Source organism: Nyctereutes procyonoides, unplaced genomic scaffold (genome assembly GCF_905146905.1).
Source record: "Nyctereutes procyonoides isolate TBG_1078 unplaced genomic scaffold, NYPRO_anot_genome, whole genome shotgun sequence".
NCBI lineage: Eukaryota > Metazoa > Chordata > Mammalia > Carnivora > Canidae > Nyctereutes > Nyctereutes procyonoides.
The window spans coordinates 40241749-40255678 of record NW_026575135.1 but is presented as its reverse complement, the minus strand read 5'-3'; the positions used below and the strand labels follow the sequence as shown (position 1 = coordinate 40255678).

The following is a 13930-nucleotide window of genomic DNA, read 5'->3' as shown; positions in this document are numbered from 1 at the left end:
CTCATTTTATACATGGTGAACATAGGAATTGAGAAGTAACTGGCCCAAAATCCCACCACCAGGATCTTAGCTGAGCCCAACCTGCCCTCAGAGACTTTGTTCCTTCTACCTTGATCTCTTGCAACTGGTTTTATTTGTTGTTTGTTGTCATTCAGTTCATTTCTTCTTGTTCTAGAAGAATTACACAGGATTTGGTCACCACTATCTGTGCAATTCCATATGAAATGTTAGTTACCATTTTGAAATCATTTTGGCACTGAATATTGAACAACTCACCAGTTTCAAGATGGCATCTCTATTCAGCAGGCACACATATTATTTAAAATAAAGAATGTCATTTTTTATTTGACCAAAGCAAGGCTCAGTTTCTTCCCACTGAGTTCTGAGCACCTGAATCTCCCTGCTCAGCTCTCTTTTTTTTTTTCAGTTTATAATGTTTTGCTATGATTTAGATTTCCTCCAAGAAGAACAAATTTTATATATAGCATAAAAATTCAGAAAGACTCAAAAGGCAACTTTTAACTTTGTTCAAGTTTTTTTCCAGGCATTAAGTGTGTCATAAAGCTGTTGCTATTATTTTCCAAATGTCCTATGTGTACTATGATTGACGACAAGACCATTTCAGTTCTTACTGCATTAATAACAAGTGTTTCGACATCATTGGCTCCAATCTGAAGTTCTTGCTACATTGTGTCAAAAGAAATTTCTTTTTTTTTTAATTTTTATTTGTTTATTTAGACAGAGAGCAAGAGAGATCACGTGGGGAGTGGGGGTAGGAGGAGAAGCAGACTCCCCACTGAGCAGGGAGCCAGATGTGGGGCTCTATCCCAGGACCCTAGGATCATGGCTTGAGCTGAAGGCAGACATTTAACTGACTGAACCATCCAGGTGCCCCAAGAAATTTCTTTATTTTTCACTGCTATTCTCATAATAGTAAGCAGTCTCATTTTTGCCATATTCTGCTCATGTGATAGACCAAGTGAATCAATGAAGTCTATTATTCTGATAAAACTTGACATATGACACCAATTAACACTCACAGGAATGATTAAAAGATCATGAGTAAGTTCACCTTCCAAAAATTTGACTGCTTTTAAAGTGAGAAAATGGTAAAAAAAAAAAAAAAAAAAAAAAAAAACACAAAACCAAAAACAAGAAAAAAAGAAATGCATTTAGATCTTTCAATGCTCATACATCTGTGGGCAACAGCTTGAACCTGGGGAGTATTATCCTCTGTGTAGCTTCCTAGCAATTCCACACATGAGTGTGACAGCCGAATACTTACTGAAATACTTTTTCTGGAGACCCAATGAACCATTCTCCTCTGGTCATAAATGTACTACTTTTTCATCATTCAAGTCTGATTATTACCAAATACATTTCTGGAAACACATTCTCTAGATGTTACAGAGGCTTTCATAATTTAATTTATCAATGTCAAGGAATTATGAAATTGTCACAGCAGCATTAATGCTGAATCAATTAAAAATACAAAATAAGTTACAATGTCTCATGCTTTGGAAGATGAGAGGTGGTTACAAGCAAACCCACAGGGACAGAGCATTAAACTTCCAAAGGATGAGTCATGACTGTTAAAAAACAGTATACATTTGTGTGAGATGCCACATGAAAATATAAAACAATGGCTTTCTTAGTAGCTGTGAAAAGTTAAAACAAGGCACCAACCAGAAAGCTCTCCTATTTCCCAGATGCCTTTCAAGACTGTTGTCTCTCTATGGCCTCAAAATCAAAAGTCAGAGACAGAACAAGTTACAATTAATTATTACCACCATGATGATCCATCAAGGATCCGTTCGAAGTATAACATTTCTTGTAACTGCTAGATTTCTGAGCAAGAGGTGACCAAAATCTCATCAATTTTTAGCATGCCATGTAATCCTTTTAAATCTTAGAGAACATTTGGACAAAAGTTGGGAAATACACACATGAAATATTGGTTCTTATTCTGGTGAGTAATCAGGTTAACCTTCTTGGTAGAATGAGGTTGAGATAATTAAATAGGTGGATTTGAGTAAATGAATCCATTACAATTCATTATGTCACAATCCTATCTCTGCTACCTTCATTTTAAAATAAAAATAACATTTAACAAGTTCTGTGCCACGAAGTTGAAAATAGAATGTTATAGAGTTGTCATTATTTCTTCTCTGGGAAGGATTGTGACTGATAAGATAACTATTGCCTAAACTATTTTAGTATGTGGAATTGGCACAGATAAATTCTCTGCTCTATGTACTAATTACAGTAATTTGATCATTATAATGATTATAATTTCATATTCACTTTATATGAGATAGTCTTTTAACACTGCCTGTCACATCATAGTAAATTTGCTTGTAAGATTCTTTTGGGGGGAAACTATTATATCTTATCAACAATGTCTTTAGTAGCTTAATTATGATATGCCTTCGGGATTTTTATAACACCTCTCGTAAAGCCTGTTTTCTGAATGAGAATGTTATATGTCTAAGAGCTGTGTCAAGATACTTTTTTAAATAGTCAGTTGCATTTCTAATATATTTATGAGAAAAATTATTGAAAACAACCTAAAATTCCAACAGTGGGGTTTTCTTTTTTTTAAAATTTTATTTATTTATTTGACAGAAAGAGTGAGTGAGAGAGAATGGGGGGCAGCAGAGGGGAGGGAGAAGCAGACTCCCTGCTGAGCTGGGATCATGACCTGAGCCCAAGGCAGATGCTTAACTGACTGAGCCACTCAGGCTCCCCAAGGAAGTACTTATTGACTTAATAATTGCATATCTCTGCATTGAATATCAGATATTTACAAAAAGAATGAGGAAATACTATGTACTGATTCAGACATATACCAAGGTACCAAGGTAGACTATGAAATGAAAACAGCAAGTGCAAAATAGTGATGATAGAATATATTTTTTATATAAAGTAGAGTATATATAAAAATCCATCATTGTATCTTCTTGCATTTTCAATCAACGAAGACCCTGGTAGGACAAAAAGGAAGGTAATATAAGCAGTGTCCCGAGGCTGAGAGGAGGGACACGTATGGTAACTAGATGAGTGGAAGACGGGCGAAAGACAGACTTTCACTGTATTCCTTCCCTGAGAATGTCTGTTGTTGGCTCCTGGGGCCATGAAGAATGTTTGATATTCACTCAGCACACTACATCAAACTTTATTTCATTTCTTATGGATTTTTAGTCATACATATGAAAGCCTTTACCTGTTGTCATTTTATCACTTCTATAACTTATTGCAATTAAATAGTTGATATATTTATAATTTACTGTGATGCATATTATGGGAAACAATGGTTATCCAGTTGTCTCAACATTATTTACGAATAGGCTATCATTTTCCTATTGACTGGAGATGTTACCTTGTTCACACATTAAATTCCCTCAAGTATCTTTGAATGGTTTGTCTGTGTATACGCCCCCATGATTTAGTTACTTTGACTATCTGCTTTAAAATTGATAGGTCTGGTTTTCCCTCATTGTTCTATGTCAGAGGTTTTTCTGGCTATTTTAAACATTTTTAAGGTAAATCTTCTCTAAAATCAGAATGCCTAATTGAAAAATGTTGGCTAAATATTGGCATTGTGCTAAATGTATCTATCCATTAGCTTAAGGAGAAATGATAACCTTCTGATGTTGGAGAGTTTTCCAGTTTGTTCTTTTGGACTTTTCAAGTGTATAATTCATATTACTTGCAAATAGTGATAATTCCACCTTCTTCTTCCATTTCTCTTGTCTCTAATTTCTTTTTCTCATCTAATTACAATGATTAGTTAAATATGCTCTTAAAAACTCTGCAAAGACTCACCAAAGGAACAGTTATAGCAACAGAATTTGGTTGAAATTCTTAAGCCATTTATACAAGACATTGTTTTGAATAACTGTTTTGGCTATAGCAACATGACCTGTTAGAGATTTTCCTGATGCCTTATTTCTAAGAAATGAGAAATGACTTCACTTGTTATTAAAACCATCTTCAGTATATTAAACTGGAGCTTTCCCTAAGGGCTAGTTTACAAATAATCATGACTCATCAGACATATTGTGAGGAAATATACATAGACAAAAGAGAGATTTTAGCAATTGCCTGGTTAATCTCTCTCCCCCAACCCCAAGTCAGGTGTATTAGAAATGATTGAAGCAAAATGTGTGGTTTACATCTTATTCCTCAACCCCTGTATGTTTGAATTCAACTTTCATATTTGAACATAGTCATGCCGAGTTTAAGAATGACCTTCCTCATCTAGGGTAGCAGGATTGATTGCCTGGTGTGTGACGTGATGATATGTACATTTTATATTTAAATCTAAGACTCCAGCAGCCAATTCAGGGCTGAATTTTGTCCCAATATGAAGCAAAAGATATTTGACAACTAAATGGAAGGAATATCAACCAAACTAAAATTTTCTAAATTTAGATATTTTTCATTCAAGAAGTGAAGTGTTAGTAAATATGTTTGAAAATCCAGTCACAAGACTGGATTTCCACAATCAAAATTTACAAATTTTCTTGCTGACACAGACCTCTAGCATATTTGCTAGATGAGGGGGGTCATTATGAAAGGAAAGGAACATCCGTGAATAGTAAACGGAATGACCATAGACAACCAAAATTAAACAGGACACTCTATAGCATTGATACAGACAAATTCAACACACACGCACACCCCCAAACACACACACCCACACACACACACACACACACCTCAAGAGAACCTCTTTACAAATCAGCAGTCATTTGATTTACAAATCAAGTGTCCCCTCAGCTTCCAGGAGCCACAAAGGCCCAAGCTCTGGTTTGAAGAGCCCTTAGTTTCCAAAGGAGTTAATCTGCTTTGAATCTTTTGAAGCTCCTTCCTGGACAAAATAAAGATCGGTAAACCTGCCAGAAAACAAGAAAGCAAACTCAAGATAAGACTTCCCAATTGTGTGTTCTAACACACTAGTCCAATCCCCTGTGTAGTGTAGCTTGAGCAAAGAGAAGTGGCCATTTGGGAAGGCTGATGAAAGTTGACTCCTTATTCTAATTGCCACATTTAGCTAAACTAACACTAATTTACAGATCTACAGGAAAAAGGCAGGACAGAGCATCCATTCAATCATGGAAATCCACCAGCATATGTCACTAGAGCTTCCTAGGATAAGTGTTTCTTATTCACTATGTCTACCAACTTGGTAACACTGAGGCCATCTCTCAATACCAGAGTTTACATTTTGACCTAGACTTCTAATGATGAATAGCGGGTGATTTCTACCAGGTGAAAATCTTATTTATCTATCCTATGCTGAGGGTAAGAAATCCTGTGCGAGAGCCAAAAGACACATGAACTAGATTATATGTACTCAGAAGAATTTGTAAATCAAATGACTGATTTGTAAGGAGGTTCTCTTGATGTTTGTGTGTGTGTGTGTGTGTGTGTGTTGTGTTTCATTTGTGTGTATCAATGCCACACAGTGCCAGGTTTTGTAAATTACCAAATATATAGTCATAACCTATTGAAAAGACTAAATATTGGCTTGGAGGCATTGGCTGAACTTTACCATTTTTCTTTTTATAATTAGATTTTTTTTAAAACTTAGCCCCACATGCTGCTACTTTTAGCCTGATGCAGCAGGACCTAGTTAAGTTATGCTATATGCTTTTCAATTAAACCATAACTTTCACATGTGCATTTTGTTGTGCTCACTCAACATTAAATAAATGGATAACACCTGAATAAATTCAGAGTCCTGGAGTACACCAATTCTTGGAACTAATTTACCAGTGAGAGGTTTTTCATTTTACTTTAATCAAGAATGTTACTGAATTGAAGTAAAGCAGTAGTTACTTAAGTACAATCTCTAAAAACAGGTAATAGTAAAATATATAATAGTATTTATGACTGCTTGACCCATTTTTCAACCCATTTAAATCTGGAAAGATATGCAATAAATTTGAGTCCAGTTTATATACTTGGACTATTCATATATACAGTAAAGCTCTTTCATAAAGCTTCTTATCTGGGGAAATGTCTTAGAAAGGAAATGGAAAATTATGGGCAGGGAGATAGTACATAAGATTTTCAGCCTCCCATTTTACCATTATATCTCCTTATTTGTATTAAAAAACACGGCTACTGACAATGACACTGTACATGTGTGTAAAGTGTCAAGGAGACATATATCCTCAGCAGTTCCTGGAACATAAGAACTCTGTGGCCTTTCTCTACTGTTGATGTCATTTTTCTTGTAGCTTTTTCTTGGTTAAGCTGAGTGGCAATGACAATAAATATGACATTCCTTATTTCTGAAAGCTTTAACACTTGGTTAGGTTTCTAGTGTGGGGACCTGTGCACAGAAAGCATTGGGTGAATATTGATTAATGATGATCACACCCTGCAAAATAAAATTAAACATTATACATGATGTAGATGTTGATAAATTGATAAAGAGACTGTGTAATTCTGCAGAAGATCTAGATCTTTCAACTGCAGTCTGTGAACCACTTGTATAGCATTCTTGTTAAAAATGAAAATTCCCAGCTCATGCCTAAAACTGTGATTTAGAACCTATGAGTGTAGGGATGCCTGGGTGGCTCAGTGTTTGAGTGCCTGCCTTTGGCTCAAGGTGTAATCTTGGATTCCCAGGTTCGAGTCCCACACCAGGCTCCTTGCATGCAGCCTGCTTCTCTGTCTGCCTGTGTCTCTGCCTTTCTCTCTCTCTCCCTCTCATGAATAAATAAATAAAATCTTAAAAAAAAAGAAACTATAAGTGTAGGAATTTTCGTTTTCAACAGTTTTTCTGGTGATACTCCTATATTATGAAATTTGACAACCTTTAACCATTACATCTTGTATTCTTAAGAGAATATTTCTAATTATGTGCATGTACATTTTCATCTAGACCACTAGAAAGGAAGTCTATAGAGAAGATGACTTTTAATATTAGATTCTGAATTTTTATTTAAAATTACATAAAGTCTTAAGCTATGCCTGTAAAATTCTTAAAAACTCAGCAGAAAATTGAAATATTCCCAAAGGCAAATATCTGGCTTTTGAGGAAAATCTGGGATTTTTTTACTAGTCATTTTTTTAATCTGTAAGTTTCATAGTAAGTCAACAAAGGAAAGTTGTTGAGTCCATTCACTACTAGAGAGGTCAGGAAGAAAAGACAACAGTATATAGAGTCCAACTTTTTATGTCTTTACCACGAGCAGCAGGAGAATGTGTACAAGGTGTAGCTGCAAACATTTTAGAATTAAGTGTAACATAAAATGTCTTATCATGACCTCTCAAATATAAAAAGCAAAAGCAAGGCCCTGATAAGGTCTGGGATGGAAGAAATGTTCCCAGCATGAGGGAGATGGTGGCCACACCTAGAATTCAATTCATCCTGAGAAGGAATGGATATATTAATGCCTCCAGGAGAGAAAGCAGGGCTTATGTAAACAATTTTATTTTTTTAGGGATTTTATTTATTTATTCATGAGAGACACAAAGAGAGAGGCAGAGGCAGAGGGAGAAGCAGGCTCCCCGTGGGGAACCTGAGGCGGGACTGGATCCTGGGACCCTGGGATCACGCCCTGAGCCAAAGGCAAATGCTCCACCACTGAGTCAACCAGGTGTCCCATCCAGGTGTATGGATGCTTTGTCTGCTAATGATGAGCTTTGGTCCCAGTGTAGATGAAGGTTGAGGATACAGTCAGGGGGATGAGAATGCTAGTCAGACCTAAACTGATAACTATTCTCAAATGCTTAAAGAGATAGCATAAGAAGAGGGATTAACCTTACATGGGGTTTGAAAATACAATTTGAAGACCAAAAAGGTAAAATAGGAAAACTAAAATATGGAGAATTTTCCTATAAAAAAAAACTCAATGAAAGCCATTCTACAAAGAATAGGAAAGAATAGGAATGACCATGGTTTAATGAGCTGCCATCTTGGAAGCAAGAGGCTATTTGAATATGTATAGAACATTGTAGGACAGTGCCTCTCAAACTTTAATGGGCATACGAACCATGCGATGATCATGTTAAAATGCAGACTCGGGTTCCAGCTATGTGGCACGAGACTTGAGTTTCTACTATGTCTAGCAAAGCTCTCCAGTGAGGCCAATGCCATTTGCTGGCCTATTAGAATTTGCTGAGTAGCAAGATTCTAAGGTATTTTCCAAATCTAAGAATCCAGAATGTATTTATCTTGTGGTTCTGTCATTTTCTTTGTGATCACGGAACTAGTTTCTTGTCTTTTTTTTTTTTTTTGTCCCAGATTTTCTCATTTGTCAATTGGAAATAATCAGTTTTGCCTTGTAGGAATGTTCAGAGGATTCAGTGAATTAATGGACATAGAACACTCAGGAGAGAGCCTGACACTTAATAAATGTTCAATAAATGTCAGCTTTGATTATTGCTGTCATTTTTATAAAACTAAAAAGTTATGAAATAGAGAGTGTTTGGCTTTTTCTGATTTCCATCTTCGCTGATGTAATCAGATTGTGTTTATTGTCTAAAACTGAGCAATGATGCCTTAGAGTTTCTCCTGCTCACTGCCAGATAGAACTCCAGTGTGGCCTAAAGTCATTTTTAGGTTTTGCTAAATTCCGAAGGAAATAAAATCTGCAATTGACTCCATTATGCAAATAATAGTAATGTTGAAGGAACAGGGGAATGGATTTCTAGAGACCTAGTTTTCAGTCCTGCCTCTAATTAGCCATGCAAACTAATAGCATGCTCCCAAACCTGACAATCCCACAATGCAGGAGAACATGTGCTCCTTTTTACTGCTGACTCAAACCCCCAGGACATCTTTCATGGATTGGTGACTTAGGCATAGACTTCTAAGAAACAGAGATTGCCATCATTCTTTGGGCCCCACATGCTCTTCTAGACTCTTAAGTTATCCACTATACTGTCCATTTCCTCTGACTTCTGGCTAAATGCCCTGCTTCTAGTTATGAAGAATGCTTGGCAATCAAGCTAATATCAAAGTAAAGGGCTAGGAACCCTATCTAAGGGGTACCTGTGGCTTAATGGAAATACTATGACTTGTTTTATTTTTGGTACACCTTACTCCCCAAATGCCTTAGCTAATTAAGAAAAAAATCTCAATTTTTGAATAAACATTTATGGCTCACTTATTGTGTCACTTCCAAAGTGCAATTTTAATCTAAAAAATAGTTTTACATGAATGATAGCCATCAAAAAGAATAAGCATATGGTAAATCATCAAGTATTTTATTAAATTCCGACCATACGGTCAGCACTGGGGTAATATGGAAACTATGACAAGTGTAGGACATTGGAGCTTAACATATAGCTAAGAGGATTACATACATGGATAAACTGGAGTCAATTTAATATTGAGATGGGCAGAACTAGCTCTGGGTGCCACAACCTGTATGGCAATCACCTCTACCTGTTTGTCTCTCCTTGTCAGAACTCCCACTCAGCTTTTTCTAACCCCTCCAACCAATAACACTTCTAATGTACTTACATATTAGATAAAAGAGTGCTTACATATTAGATTCATTGTCTACATTGTTTTCCCCTACAAGAATGTAAACTCTGCAAGGATGGGGCTTTTGTCTGTCATTTCTTTCTTTTTTTTTTTTTTTAATATATATTAATTATTTATTTACTCATAAGAGACAGAGAGAGAGAGAGAGAGAGAGAGAGAGAGAGGCAGAGGCACAGGCAGAGGAAGAAGCAGGCTCCATTCAGGGAGCCAGATGTGGGACTCAATCCCCGGTCTCCAGAATTATGCCCTGGGCCGAAGGTGGGCACCAAACCACTGAGCCACCCAAGGATCCCCCTTGTCTGTCATTTCTTGGTGGATCTTCTGTCTGTAGAAGAATGCTTGGAAGCGCAGTAGTGTTAAAGAGCTATCTTTTGAGTGAGGAAATGATTCATTAAAGAGACCAATACCAAGTTTGAGCCTGCATTCCATGGCTTATAGACCATTGTGTGTTCCTAACACACAAAAGAGGCAAGCAGAAAATATTTTACAACTGACTAGTTTGTACAAACTGTATTTGTATCTCTGTTCTATAATACTCAGGATTTTGCCTTTTTTTCCTTTTGACATCTAAAAATTAGGCTGAAATGAAGACACAAAGTAGTGAGAATAAATTATAGATCATTATTGCACTGCCATTTCCATGAGGGAGTGAAATCTGGGATGACTTCATTACACAGAGAAGAGTAACAGTGAAGGAACATGGGAATGGATTTTTAGAGATCTAGTTCTTTGTCTTGCCTCCAGTTAGCCATGTAAACTGATAGCATCTCTTGACCTCAGAGTTCCAATGTCTTCTATTGAAATATGAAATTATTTCTAAAGGATAACCAATGATATTTAACTTTGATATCTAGCTCTTTTTGACACTAACTCCATTTTGTCCACTTCATCCCAGTACCCGCCATTAAATTAATAGTTCAATTTTAAGGAGTTGGAAAAGACATGGAGATGAACAAAGGAGGAAGATAATGCCTGATGGGAAACACTTAACTGTTATTATCATAATGACCAAGATCATAAAAATAAAGTCAAGTAAAAAAATTGGACTTCTGATAGTCCTAACCTGATTCTACTTTCCCTGTGCAGAAAATCAGAAAAACAAAAAACTTGAAAGTCAGTTTAAAAGGCCTATGAGTAGCAAAAATAATGCCATGGCATTTATCCTCTAAGGCTATTTGGTAACTTCAGACTCTCATTCAGAATCTACAGACTGCACACATAATTCTTTGGAGCTTGAATTTTTTTTCCACCTCAGCCCAAAGAAATTAGAGGCAGCAAATTTTAAAATATTACCACTGGGATAAATAACTTAAAGCTGATAAGAATTAAGGACATTCTTTCATTCAGAGATGAGCCAGTATAAACACATTACATTAGCACCATTAGATTACAGTAAATTTTAAAATGATTTTCTAACAAGGATCTTGACTTCTCAAGAGTAGATTAAATTATATTGATCACCTTGTATAAGAAGGCAAGGCATAGTTCTGCCAGAAGGGTTTCCATTAACAATAGTTTATATGTAAACACTTTTGTTTGAGGTATCTGAAAAGATCTACTCCTATCAACCTTTATTCCCAAGTGATGTTAGATAATGAAATACATTGTATTATATCCCTTTAAATTTCTCTGGTAATTATTAATAAAGATATTTGTTGGCACTCCTATTATACCAACACATTTTCTCTTTATGTGTAGGGTATGTTGGGCAGTGTGGAGACTTGCAATGTAAAAGCATAGGTCTAGATATTGAGTAATTTAGGAATAGCTGGATAAGTCAGATTAATAAGAAACAATTTAGAGCATGAGTTTCAGAGATCACCAGATCTGGATTACAAACTCATACTTACCAGCCTGGTGACTATACACAAGTTACTTACTATCTCTGCTACTCAGATTCCTTATCTGTAAGATACTGATCATAATACTTATTTCCAGAGGTGTTATGATAGTTAAATAAAATACGTATGAAATATACCTACATCTACAGTTGGAATATAGATACAGATACCAGACAAATATTTGGTGGTAAATCAATGAGCTGGGTTATCTGGAGCAATTTATTTATAAACTTTTGTTGCTTTATCTGTAAAATGGAAAAAGTAGTGCTTAACATCATAAAGTTAAAAATTAACAACGAAAAAATTGTGTGCTTATCTACACAGAGCATAAGGTATCCCCAGAATACAGTAAAAACCTAATAAATTATATTCATTATATTCATTAGAAATATTATGTTTTAATAATGAGAAAACAAATGCCAAGGTACATGGTGTAATATGAGTTCAGAAAAAGGGCAGACCAGTGTGGGTGGGAGTCAAAAGGGAAGGCTTCACCTAGAAGGTGCAACTCTGAATTATTGTCATATAACTCTGAGAGTGCCTGATGGAACTCAGCTCTCCATCTACTCTCATAGCCTATTGTGACCAGCTGCCCTGTGCCCACTGAAATAGAAGGTGCTAGGAATCAGTTCGCTGAAAAATCGAGAAGGAGGTGCACACATACAGGGCCATGTGAACCCAACTGGTGGCCTTTGGGTTCCCTTGGCAAAGGGCAACAAAGCAAGAACGATGGCTTTTGTGAACTTTACCTCCACAAAGGCATTCATTCATTCCTTCAGTATTCCTCAGCTTCAGTTATGTAGTTCACACTTGGTTCCTTGGTTTTGTTTTTGTTGTTTGTTTTCCCAACTGAATATATAAATATATCTTCAATTAGGAGCCAGAGATCTTCGATTTTTTTTTCCTGATGATGTAAGTGGCACATGCTCATGATAATTAAATCAGTCAATAGAGAACATTTGAGGAACTTGTAAAGATCTTTGGAAATTTCTGCCATGAATCAGTATTTCTTTCTATTTCTTTCTCTTTTTTTAGAGGGAGGAGGAGAGGGGAGCAGAAGAAGAAGGAGAGCAAGAATTTCAAGCAAGCTCAACACCCAGCTCAGAGCCCGATTGTAGGGCTTGATCTCAAAACCCAGAGATCATGACCTGAGCTGAAATCAAGAGTGGATTCTTAATCAACTGAGCTATCCAGGTGCCCCCAAATCAGAATTTCCTAAAAGGAAGTAACAGAGGATGAGGCTTCATGCAAAAATCAATGATTATTAACTTAGATCCCCCACAGCAGCCAACATAATCTACCTAAAATACATGTCGGGTCATGACATTTTCCTGTTTAAACTCTCTCTTTTGTGTTCCATTGTTTTTGCAAGAATATCTGTAATCATGAGCACAATAGAGCACAATATATGAGGCTTTTCATGATCTGACTCTTGCTCAACTGTTATTTCTCCCCATTCTCTTCCACTAAGAACTCTGTGTTCTGGCCACAGAGAAGTACTTCATATTCTCCAAATCTTAGTTTTTGTTTTTTTTTAAGTATTATTTATTTATTTGACAGAGAGTAAGAGCAAGCACAAGCAAGGGGAGTGGCAGAGGGAAAGAGAGAAGGAGCCCACCAAGCAGGGAGGCCAATGATGTGGGGCTCAATCCCAGGACCCTGGGATCATGACCTGAGCCAAAGGCAGATGTTTAACCTACTGAGCCACCCAGGAGCTCCTCCGAATCTTAGCTTTAAGGCCCTTTCCACTTCTAGATTCTGCATAATGGAAAACTGAGCTCATAAGAGCCCCTCTCACTACTAATACATACAAGTGCTGGATAAAATATAACTAAAAGCATGTTTAATAAATTCTGGGCTTAAAAAAAAAAGCAAAAATTTCCAGGTCCTAGAACCTAGGAAAAATTTGAAGTCAAAGTTATTAACTTCCTGAAGACTGGAATAGGGGATATGTATATAGGCCTAATAGTCACATACCAAAGGCTAATTATCCACAAAGAAGCAGGAGATATAGCCTTGAAAAATGAAGAGCAGTGGAGTAAAAATGGAAAATGGAGAAAATTTAAGGAAAAGATTATCAATCCAAAGGAATATAAAAAAGAAGAAATAAAAAATAAATGCACAGACCAAATGCAAAACAATGAACAAAAAGGTAAATTCAAACCAAACTAGATCAGTAATGACATTAAGTATAAAGGAGCCAAGTTAAAAGATAAAGATTGTTAGACTCTTTTAAGTAGAAAAAAATATATGTCCTATTTAAAATAAATGCTCTTTTAAATGTAAGGTCACAGAAAGATGGATAGAAAAAGACATACCAGCACTAACCAAATTAAGTTGGTGTGATTATATTAAAGTCAGGTGAAATAAAATCAGATACATTTTTGTTATTAAGCTATAAAACACACATTAAAATTCATTTTTTTTACTGTGCTAGCCTGTGGATTTTGACGAATACATACAGTTTCTAACTACAACCACGATCAAGATAGCAAACAGTTCCATCACCCACATCCCTTCCTAAATATGCCACCCCTTTATAATCAGCCTTTTTCCAGAAGCTCGTGGAAATCAGTGA

At 36.1% G+C, this 13930-nt stretch overlaps 1 pseudogene; it reads right to left on the bottom strand.

Annotated features, from left to right (window-relative positions):
- Positions 1-475: 475 nt before the first annotated feature.
- Positions 476-1318, bottom strand: LOC129494595 (eukaryotic translation initiation factor 3 subunit M-like; annotated as a pseudogene).
- Between the last annotated feature and the right edge of the window lie 12612 nt (positions 1319-13930).